Here is a 12,328-nt window from a genome sequence, read left to right as displayed (position 1 = left end):
AGGAATTAGAAACTTGCTAATGTTGTTCCGATATTTAAGAAGGGTAGTAAAGAAGCTGTGTCCAATTATCGTCTAGTGAGTTTGACGAGTTCCCTCTCGAAAATTTTGGAAATTGTCATCAAAAGGCAGTTTGTGAAATGAATAGACGAGAATTAATGTATTGTCGTATAATCAGCATGGGTCCAGGATTGGGAAGTAATGTGTGACTAACCTCCTTTGCTTCTATGGTCACGTGAGTAAGGCTTTGGGTTAAGAGCAAAAATGTAGATGTTGTTTACATTGATTTCCAGAAGGCATTCGATCCGATCCAACATGGTAAACTCTTGAAGCGTTTACACGAGATTGGAATAGGGGGCAACTTGCTGAATTGGATAGAATCGTGGTTAAGAGATAAGTCGCAACGAGTTATGGTGAACGGGGAATTCTCTGGTTGTACACACGTCACAAGTGGAGTTCCTCAAAGAAATTTTCCTTGGCCCCATACTTTTTTCACTTACTAGCAAAGGATTACTAGCAAATTCGCATATGACGTGGAGCTAATGGGAGTAATCGGGAATCAAAGCGATATGGAGTTGCTCCAGTGTCCATCTTAAACAGGATTGCAGCATGGGCAGCTGAGGGTATCCTCCCAAGGGATTGGAAACATGCTAATGTTGTTCCGATATATAAGAAGGATAGTAGAGAAGCTGTGTCCAATTCGTCCAGTGAGTTTGACGAGTTCCCTCTCGAAAATTTTGTAAATTGTCATCAAAAGGCAGTTTGTGAAGTGGATATACGAGAATAATGTATTGTCAGATAATCAGCATGGGTTCAGGAAGGGGAAGTCATGTGTAACTAACCTCCTTTGCTTCTATGATCGCGTGACTAAGGCTTTGGGTAAGGGCAAAAATGTAAATGTTGTTTACCTTGATTTCCAGAACGCATTCGATCGTGTGCAACATGGTAAACTCGTGAAGCGTTTACACGAGATTGGAATTGGGGCAACCTGCTGAATTGGATAGAATCGTGGTTAAGAGATAAGTCGCAACGAGTTAAGGTGAACGGGGAATTCTCAGGTTGGACAGACGTCACAAGTGGAGTTCCTCAGGGAAGTGTCCTTGGCCCCATACTTTTTTCACTTTTTATCGATAAACTCGATCAGGGTATCGATGGGATTACTACCAAATTCGCAGACGATGTGAAGCTAATGGGGGTAATCGGGAATCAAAACGATAGGGAGTTGCTCCAGACCAACTTAAACTGGATTGCAGCATGGGCAAATGAATGGAGCATCACGTTTGGCGTTGATAAGTACATGGTCGCTCATTTTGGTTCGAACAAGCCACGGTTCTCTTACGAGTTGAATGGTGTCACTATCCCGGATGCAACTAGGGTCACCGATTTGGGAATTCTCATTGACGAGCGGCTTAGGGTTTCTGAACATTGTTCAGCAGTGGTCAAAAAATCGAATAGAAAGCTTGGTCTCATTGTCAAAAAGGTCTCTTCGCGTTCTCCTGAAGTCATTCTTCCGCCTTTTCGAGGATTCGCCTTTTAGTTCGTCCTGGGCTGGAGTATGCTGTAAGGTTTTAGAGACCATACAGACAGAGGTACATAGACTTGGTTGAAGGGGTGCCGAGAAGAGCTACGGGGCTTGAGTTATGAAGAGATACTTCATTTTTTGAATATGTTTACGTTGGATGAACGCAGGCGTCGAGGAGATATGATCGAAGTTTTCAAAATTTTCAATGGGATGGATAGGGTGGACCATGAACTTTTAGTACACCACCAATCGACTGCTTTTACAAGGGCACACCAGTATCGATTGGCGAGGGACAATGCAAGGTTATGGTGTCGCAGGGAATTTTTCTCCAATAGGGTTGTTAATAAATGGAATAGCTTACCCCCGGAGGTAGTAAATTGTAACACAATTGACACGTTTAAAAAGAAATACGATAAACATGTTGGGGTAAATCGAGAAGCTCTATCCATTCTTAGAATAAGACAACCATAAGTATTCTTTATGAGCAGTGTATAATATTTTATCATGTGTATATATTGTTTACAATTTTTTGTTAATTGCATTTTTAATTGGGTTAAATACAAATACAAATGCAATGCCACAACAGGCAAAATGCCCAACGATGTAGCTGAGAAAAAGATGCCCATAAAAAATATGGATGTCATATATTTTAAAAACACAGCAACCCAATTAAAAACACAATCACAAAAATTATAAACAATATATACTCGTGATAAAATATTATACACTGCTCATAAAGAATACTTATGGTTGTCTTATTCTAAGAATGGATAGAGCTTCTCGATTTACCCCAACATGTTTATCGTATTTCTTTTTAAACGTGTCAATTGTGTTACAATTTACTACCTCCGGGGGTAAGCTATTCCATTTATTAACAACCCTATTGGAGAAAAATTCCCTGCGACACCATAACCTTGCATTGTCCCTCGCCAATCGATACTGGTGTGCCCTTGTAAAAGCAGTCGATTGGTGGTGTACTAAAAGTTCATGGTCCACCCTATCCATCCCATTGAAAATTTTGAAAACTTCGATCATATCTCCTCGACGCCTGCGTTCATCCAACGTAAACATATTCAAAAAATGAAGTATCTCTTCATAACTCAAGCCCCGTGTGCTAATAAGGACAAGCGTAGCTCTTCTCTGCACCCCTTCAACCAAGTCTATGTTCCTCTGTAGGTATGGTCTCTAAGACCTTTACAGCATACTCCAGCCCAGGACAAACTAAGCCTCGAAAAAGCGGAAGAATGACTAGAACGCGAAGAGACCTTTTTGAAAATGAGACCAAGCTTTCTATTCGATTTTTTTACCACTGCGAAAACCTAAGCCACTCGTCAATGAGAATTCCCAAACTGGTGACCCTATTTGCATCCGGGATAGAGGCGGAGAACATCATGAAGTAGTAAATACAAAATTACTTTTTTTTAACTAAGCAGAAGTTTCTAATCACTCATCTACTTGCTGAACCCTCAAAACATTTTTGAAATATATGACATCCATATTTTTATGGGCATATTTTTCTCAGCCGCCTCGTTGGGCATTTTGCCTGTTTTGGCGTTGTATTTGTATTTGTATATGAGTACTTTGGTTTATGCTATGATTATTTTTTTCGAATTTATTTTTTTGTTTTTGCATATTTTAAAGCTAAATAGGCGGAGATTTACTTCAAATGCCACTAGTACTACTACTAAACCAAACATGTACCTCGGTCATATTCTTCGTCTGCGGAACATCTAACGAATTGGTACATGTACGAATGTGCGTGTCCGTGTTGTGAACCTAACGTGAAAGCTTGTTTCTGTGTAATGCTCGTTATAGTGCTGCCATCTACCACATATTTTTCGAACTATGAGTGTAATGTAATGTTTGATGATTTTACCATTGTAGGCCTGTTGCTTTCTGTGGCGAGACTTTTTAATGGTGGGATCGGCTTGCATTCGCACCTCGAAGTTGGGAATCCCATAATACCAACTTCAAAGGCGGGGGGGGGGGCACGATGACGATGCTGGAGTGGCAGGATGATGGTGATGTCAATTCATATATAGCATATACTTTACATCAGTCGACTGAGTCATTAACCTTTTACTATTTATCGTAATCAATCTGAACTGCTATGTAAGAGGTCAGAAGACTCTCCCTTATATATTGACAGAAATTTCCGTACTCAGGTTTGCAATGTGCTTATCGAGCCGTAGTAGCCGCCATGATCCATGTACGTGTAACGCTTCATTTGGAATATCGTCCTGTAGTGAAGGCATGTTTGAGGTTAAAAGAAAGTCACTTCCTTCAGTTCATGGTCAGTTTCTTTCAATTTCCCATGTGGTCTAGTGGTTAGGATTCCTGGCTTTCACCCAGGCGGCCCGGGTTCGATTCCCGGCATGGGAAGTGTTTTTGGCGCCCGAGTGACACAGTGGTAAAGATGCTCGTCTTCCACTATGAAGGTTACCATCAAGGTCCATGGGTTCGAATCCGGGCATAGAATATCAGAAGAAAGTTCTTTACCTACCGAGCCTAGGGTGACCGATGGATGGAACCTTTATTTCCCACCCAACTCCACTGGTTGGAAATTGCCGTATGGCGATATATGACCGGAGTTGGTGTGCGGTAAAGTAGTTTCTTTCAATTCACCATCACATTCTATCTCTGGAACCTATTATCCATTATAAAAAGTATCATAATTCGTGATACATATTAGACGGATCCATTCTAACTCATCACAATTTCTGGACGAAAAAAAATGTCAGCTCAAAAGGGGAGAAAAAATCCAATTCTTGAAAAACTTAGAGAAAAAAAAGCACGATTTAACGTTTTTTGAAACCTGTTAGATGGGACAGGAAAACGGAGTTGTCCCGTTTCCATACATCCGGTTCGGACGAACGGGAAGTATGGTCATAGTACTTAAAACCAGGATTTTGTGCGGATATAGTTATCAATTGGTTGTCATCAGAAACCTCGAATCGTACATTACGCGGAGTGCACTGTAAAACTACGTTCAAAAAGTTCCGATATTTTACTACTGAAGAAGAGTGTTTATTACTAGAAGGGACTGCTACCCTGTGCAATTATGTATTTTTGTCATCGTTCATACAAAGATGTAAACGCGAATGGCCAGCTCTTTTTTGCCATAACCTCCAATGCCTTCGTCGCCGCATTTCTTTGGAACCTGAGAATCTTTGCCCCTTATGCAAATTCTTTATCCGAGGAAAAAGTCACATGGATCATGAGAATAAGTTGGTTGTGAAAGTATCGACATGTGATGTTTTGACAGGTAACCTGGCACCAAACGAGACTTGTGAGTCCTTAAGCGGCTTTCTTTCAAACCGAGCACAACTCAGGTCTATCGCCAAGGATAATTTACTTATCTAGTAAGTTTTTTTTAACTAGATAACGTGATCCTCACGTATTCCCAAGGGATCAGTATGATCCGTCCAGGGAATTTGTTAGCGTTAGTAAACATCCATGCCCGAACCCAGACCTGCACAGTGAGAGACTAGCTCTCTAACCACTCGACTGCCAGGCGGCGAAAGTGCTTTCAGTTGTGCCGTAAGTTCCTAAACGGCTTTCTTTTTTTCTTTTTTTTTTCTTTGAAACCGAGCACAACTCAGGTCTATCACCATCTATAAGGGATTTGTTACCTAGTGAGTTGTGCCGGAAGTGTAACTGTGTGTGTACCTAATAGTCTGAGTGCATACGTAGTGTTCTGTTTGATTCTTCAGTGCTGCCATCTATATTTCAGAAGGGAAATCTCTAAACGGCTGCATGATTTAGTGAGACCTGATCTTCGGAAGGCATAGTCGTGCGTGCTCCAGCACGACAATCCGAAAGCTTACAGGTCCTTACTGGCGTCAGATTAAAAGACAATGCATCACACATTTCAATACTTCTACAACCAGCTATTCCTTCTGATCTTGCCTCATGGACTTTTCCTCGGATAAAGAAAAGGGACAACGATTATCAGATTCCGAAGAAGTGCAATTAGCAGCAATGAAGGCACTGGAGTAAGAGAAGAACTCACGATCCGCATTAACACCTTTGTATGAACAATGGTAAAAATGAATAATTGCTCTCAGACTAGTTACTTCGAAAGAAACACCAAATAAACAAGTTCTATCGGTATCCATTCTTCCGTAATAAAAGTCTCGAAACTTTTTGAACGTAGTAGTGGATCTGACAAGAAATTATTGAACAGAATAGCATCTTTCTCCTTATGCGAATATTTCTCCGCATGGCATAATTATGTTGATCAAACTGTGTATTACTGAAAACATATACAGTGTAAGTGCTATTCTTAAATTCCATCCAGAAATAGAGTCCGAGGAGAATTTGCATCTTAATGGGTATTTTATTTATTCGTTTGATTTGCGAAGCACTTTAATTAAGCGGATACCATCCCTCAAGGCCAGACTCGGTTTTTAACGAACGCAAATTAATTGCCGACTGCAACGGAATTTTCCGATCTTGAGATTCCTATTGTCGTTTCCAATTTACTCGACTATTGAAAGACGCCCTTCTCTTACAGCACTAAGTACTTGGTTTCTCCATGAATGAATGATGAAGTAGCGTGAAGATATAAGACACTATTCTCTCTGACTTACTTCTCTATGTGATGTTACCCTTCTCTTATAGGATTCATTCGGAGCTGGTGTATTATTTCCGATTTATTTCGATGAGCATTTTCTCACAGTTATCTAATACAGTGGAATCCCGTTTTAACGAATACCGTTATAGCGAAAATCTCGTTTTAACGAACACTTTTCTTATCTCCAGATAAGGTTACATAGGAATAATGCAAAAAACCTAGAATTCCTTTATAACGAAATTTTGTTTTAACGAAATGATTTCTCCGGTGTCTTGGAGTTCGTTATAACGGGATTCGACTGTAACACACAGTATTTCTAATACTAACTGTTCAGCCCTTCGACTACTGCCGGTACTTACTGCTTTAAAGTACCGGCAGTAGTCGAAGGACTGAACAGTTAGTATTAGATTATATGTATAGTATGCATTAAAAGAGCAACTGACAAAAACCAGATTTCAATGAAAAACTCAAAAGCCAGTGTATAGCGCCAAAAAGGCTGCTTTATACACAAAACTCGAAATTATAAATTATGAAATTATGATGTTATGAAAGGCGAAAAAATTAGAGGAATTTGAAAAATTGGAAAAATATTGATCAATAAGGAGTAAGGAGGTCGTTGTCAAAGGGGAACCCCCCCCCCTCATTGCTCCAAACTGCAAAAATGTTTCTAATGATGGTAAGCCTAATAGGCATAAAATTACCATCAGTTCCCCCGACATCTTTGCGATAAACAAGCTTTGGAATGTCAAAAGTCAAATATGAGAATACACAAATATAACATGAAAATCATTAATTATTTTATCATTTTCAATTACTTTATGCCTATTATACAAATACAAATACAACGCCACAACAGACAAAATGCCCAACGAGATGGCGTATAAATATTAGGCTTACCATCATTGGAAACATTTTTGCAATTTGGAGCAATGGGGGGAGGGGGTTCCCCCCTTGAAAACGACCTCCTCATTGATGCATATTTTCCTATTTTTTTCCAATTTTTCAAGTCCCTCTAATTTTCCCGTCTTTTCACAATATCGTTTTTATAATTTCGAGTTTTGTGTATAAAGCAGCCTTTTTTGGCGCTATACTCTGGCTTTTGAAGTTTTTCATTGAAATCTGGTTTTTGTCAGTTGCTCTTTTAATGCATACTATTTGTAGTGTATTTTCAAAAGCCAGGTCCACCCGAACCCCAAATGACGGGCCTGCACCATGGCCCTCTTTGGACCATATTTATCCTCGTGACCCCCCCCCCCCCCATACAGGAGACAGAACCTCTCTACTTATTCAATTGAATTTAGTGAAAACTAATTTTATAGTGAATAAAAGTTTTATAAATAAGGCTTACCGTATCTCTGTACTGTAATCCTAGGCTAGGCACAGATCCAGAAAGGGGTAGAGGGGAAACGGTTATCACCCCTCCCAGAACTGAATTATATCGGAAAAATAGGTCTGTGTAAAAATATGGGACTATCCAGCGAACCTACACAATAAATCACTCCTCCCTACACATTATTATGGATCCTCACCTAATTTTGGCTAGAGTTCAAGAGCTTCTTTCTTTTGGGGATGGGGGCTCTATGCATGGTCGTCTCAACATCATGACTAATCGGGCAAAGTGATGTTTTTGGGGCCCTTAACTGCAAGTAACCGTGAAACAGAGCTTACACCAGGCCCGTAACTACGCTGGGGCAACTGAGGTATTGCCCTGGGACCCTCCACCAACATTTTTTTCCTTATTTGGCATAATAATCATTTCAGTTCTGCCCTGGGGCCCCGAGAAGCCACGCTGCGGCCCTGGCTTACATATTTACGCCGAAAATCCATATCTCATCATGTAGGCTCCCTATGGACATGAGGGCCCCCAAGTCATGCTACATGACTTGAGATGGCCCAGATTACATGAGCTGCTATATATATATATATTATTTCTTTAGACTCTGAAAAGAAAAAATATATATAATCACATTTTATTCCAATATATTTCAATCAAAAGCTTTATTTCTTCACATTTCTCTGTGACCCTTTTCGTCACTTCTCGTGGCTCCCCTTTCATCTAATTTTCATCCGTGTTGCCCCCGCTTAGAACATCCCAGGACCACATGAGGCCATATGGTCCCAGGTTGAGAACCACTGCTTTAAAGTACTCGGTTGGATAATTTGCTACGTTCTAACTCAAGGGTGCACAACCTATTCAGTCCACGGAACTGATATGGGGTAGACAGTGCCTTCATTTCTGACCCATCCCATTAGTGGCAGTAAATTGCAATATATCGATATGGCCAGAGTTGTTGTTTGGTGCAACAGTGGTATTTATTCTTCTGCTCCCGCTCAATAAACTTGTATATAGGGTGACCACATGACCTGTATCTTACAGGAACATTCCCGTAGTTTTAGTCATCTCTTAGCCTTTCATAAAATGTTTCTTTTTTTCAATTTGTTTCAAAGAGGCTCTGAAATCTGATTTTCAAATCAAGAATTAAATCATTTTAAATGACTTATAAATTAATGCCTTTGACAGTTTTTCAGTGGAAATTGGCAACTTTATTTGCCTTTGAAAGGTCTTTTTAGCCTTTATTTGCAACTTTATTTACTTTTGTGTAAATATTTCAAAACTAAAATCGTCACTTTTACTTTGCCTTTCACAATTATTTTAGCTCAAATTGACAGCTTTACTTACTTTTGACAAATTTTTTTTGCCTATAATTTCGAAAGAAAATAACCAATTTCCTTTTTCTCAATTTTTTTAGCTTAAATTGGCAAACTCGCTTGCCTCTGAAAGTTTTATTTTTGGCTGTAATTGACAACTTTACTTGGCTTTGAGTTTTTTCTCCGAGGAATGGTGATATCCCGTATGGTTCACGATTTCCTGTATTTTTATGAAGGAAATGTGCTCAGCCTAGGCATTACTCCACGGGCCGGATGGAATCTTTCGGCGGACCGAAGTTTGTGCATCGTTTCCTTTTTACTTTGATTAGAACTTGGATGATCTACTAAATAGTTTACATGACAAATATTTATTATTATCATTATATTTTTATTTTTATTGCTTTTCTATTATCATTTTCTTGTTATTTTACTTTTCATGATGTGGTAGTCAAAGGGTAACTGAAAATCATTTTACGATTCGTAAAATGACAAGAATCACACCAGGAGTGACTTGAGAAGAGCAATGCATTTTTTTCTCGTGTAAAAACAAATTTACCGGAAATACGTATTTAACATGCAAAACGGGGAATCCGCCGAATATCTTGGTTAAAAAGGGTATGAATATCTAAAGTTATCTTGCATTATCTCAATATCTTTACCATCATGAATCTTTCGAACTCGATGGCTCACGAAATGCTTTAATATCGTAACGTATCAATCGATCAGATTCCTCTCGAAGAATATCATGTCAACCTCTTCGACGGCATGGACGAGGTATCTCGCCTAACTGGATGCTGCGCATTTCGGCAATTACGAGAGATATGTATCCCTTCATTTCAGTAATGACGAGCCCAGATACTTCGAGGATTCCTCTTCGTCATAAGAACATTTTTACACACCCCGACTTTTTAAATCATTTGTTGGTGGGTGGAGTCAGCTTTTGTTCGCATTTTCATTATAGAAGGAAGGAGAGACGGTGTTTGACGGTGTTCGTAACGCAATCAAACAACACTTATTGTTGAATTTGTCATTTAATAAAAAAATAATTTTATCATTTTGGTCGTACCACCGTCACTTTCTGCACATGAGGGTTAATTAGACCAGGTCTTACAATTTATTGCCTGTTCCGAACGGCAGCTTTTTTGTTTTTATACTCACGGAGAGTTTGGTGCGCTAACCCCTCGGTGTGGATCTTCCTACGGTAGCAATCATTTTCTCTGGTCATATGTCGCCGTTTCTGTTGTACCCCTGCGTCAGGAAAGTTTTCTGACAAGGACGAACCGGGTATCGAACTCGCGACATTCTAAACATCCTTTGGTACTTTAAACGAGTATCTTACCGACCTGGGCTACCGCACCCTCTAAAAAAAAGAGTAATGGAAGATATTAAAAATAACTATAATGAAAAAACGATTTCCGTTTTAAGGGAACCAGATTATGAACCCGTTCTATTTTTGTAATCCTCAAAATAAGATAAAATGATAATCGACGGGTCAGAAGGAATGAATTTTTAGAATTTCGCATTGCATTCGCACATGCTTCAGCTTACTTCTGTAATTTAATCTCAATTTCTTCTGCTTCAGCACGTAAGCTATACTTACTTATTTGTGTGTCTTTAAGAGAGATAATTGCAGAGATAGGAAATAAGATTACTGATCAAGTGAGAGCTGGGGAGCTTTTGTAAGACGAAATCTTTATATCCTATTATATTTATATATTTATTTAGGATTTTCTCTAACTTTTTGATCTTCGGAAAACGGATAAATTGCTATTTGTTTTTCTTATTGTTATAGAAGTGCTCTAATGAAGTGAAAATTGGATTCTTTAAATTTTATTTTTATAGAATTTAGATCAAAAATCGTCAATATAGAACAAGAAAAACAGAAAGAAACTTTCATATTTAATATCAGATGTGCACAACATAAGAATTTCATAATGAAAATAAAAACATGAGTACATGTTTTTTTTAATTATTTCATTATGAATTAACAGAGAACATTTTAAATTACTTATCAGCGAAACAAGTTTTGTACGGGAAAATTCGGTTCATGAATTTTGCACCTCGTATTTTTGGGACATATGCATGTATAAAACTGATTTTCAGTTCAATAATACATAATATGATTTCGCCATGTCGTAAAAATAACGGTAATTCAAACGAATGAAATATTCAGATAGTTGTCAATTTAAAATAATGAAAGGTAAACTTTAAGTTTACCTTTCTATTTATAAAAATGGACATGGATTTTATGGGCATCTTTTTCTCAGCCACCTTCGTTGAGCATTTTGCCTGTTGTGGCGTTGTATTTGTATATAAACAATTAAAATAAGGAAGTTAACCAGAAAAAGTATTTGAATCCCTTAAACACGGGGTTACACATACTTTGCACTATTTTTAGAGTTTATTATGAAGAACTCACGCTAGAGAGGCATAGCAAATATGTAAAATGGGTTTTGATATGTAAAATGGTTTTTGATATGTAAAATGGTTTTTGATATGTAAAATGGTTTTTGATATGTAAAATGGTTTTTGATATGAAAACAGGTATGTTGCTATGAAATTCCATCAATTTTTTTTAAACTTTATGTGAATTTTTTAAAACAGGTTCAAAGTAATCCATAGGAACGGGTTACTTTGTATTACCTTATACATTATTTCTTAGCAAGGCAATACTTAAGTACTGTCGACCCAACTAAAATTTATCATGTTACCATATAGCATTACAGGAAACTGATAGGAAATGAATAATATGATTTCATATGAAATCCAAATATTTCATCTTAAATGGAAGAAAAATTACAAAAATTCTGAAAAATACAACTCGTATCACTCAACACAAAGAAAGAAAAAACTACGAATATGAATGAAAATCGATATTACTGTATTTTATCAAAAACAGATTCGGTTTTGCACGTCAATTGCGTGAGCTACATTTACCCTAAAACGAAATAAAACGAATGCTTTGGGGTTTATTTTCAAGACTTTTTAGGTGATGCAAAAGTAGTCCGTTTTGCTCAGAACGTAATCATCAAATTACTATCGCTCATATAATGATAAATAATCAATTACGTACGACAATTACTTTTACATATAAACAAACTGCGTATTAATTTTCTAATTAAGGGATATTCTCTCCGACTACCTCTCTTATTACTTTTCTAAAAAATGTCACTGGAGTGAACTCTAATGCTTTTATTTTGCTAAAAAAATGTCTATATAATAATACATTTTGACTACCTGTCAGTCTCTATGAATTATTATTTTTTTTAATTTTAAGCAAATTTCATGTCACATTCGAAACACGATTGCAAAAAAAAAATTATCTATGGAACTTTTTCTTGTCTTCACATACAGCTAGTGGTGGTGCAGGTTACGAACCAAAAAATAAAAATTGTATGCTCATAAGTTACACCCGAAACTCTCGATGCCCGTGTGAGTTTTTTGAAATTTCAATTGACATATCGTGTATAAAACACCGTAATTAGAAAAATACATGTGATAAACTTTCAATTTTTGTTCATAACCTTAACAATATATAGCAGAATATCATATTAAAGTTTTTCGTAAGAATACAATGAATAGGT

The 12,328-nt window shown here is 37.6% G+C and overlaps 1 non-coding gene across 1 annotated transcript; it reads left to right on the top strand.

Moving 5' to 3' along the window:
- The first annotated feature begins 3,829 nt into the window (after positions 1–3,829).
- Positions 3,830–3,901, top strand: TRNAE-UUC (transfer RNA glutamic acid (anticodon UUC)). The gene has a single exon. It is a non-coding gene; the product is annotated as a tRNA-Glu (tRNA).
- The last annotated feature ends 8,427 nt before the right edge of the window (positions 3,902–12,328 follow it).

The sequence above is a fragment of the Pholcus phalangioides genome, unplaced genomic scaffold (genome assembly GCF_987345545.1).
Source record: "Pholcus phalangioides strain wild (caught in Gottingen) unplaced genomic scaffold, Ppha-v1.0 ptg000021l_1, whole genome shotgun sequence".
NCBI classification, from domain to species: Eukaryota; Metazoa; Arthropoda; class Arachnida; order Araneae; family Pholcidae; genus Pholcus; species Pholcus phalangioides.
Note: the sequence above shows the minus strand (reverse complement) of the source record. Positions and strands in the feature narration are given on the sequence as shown.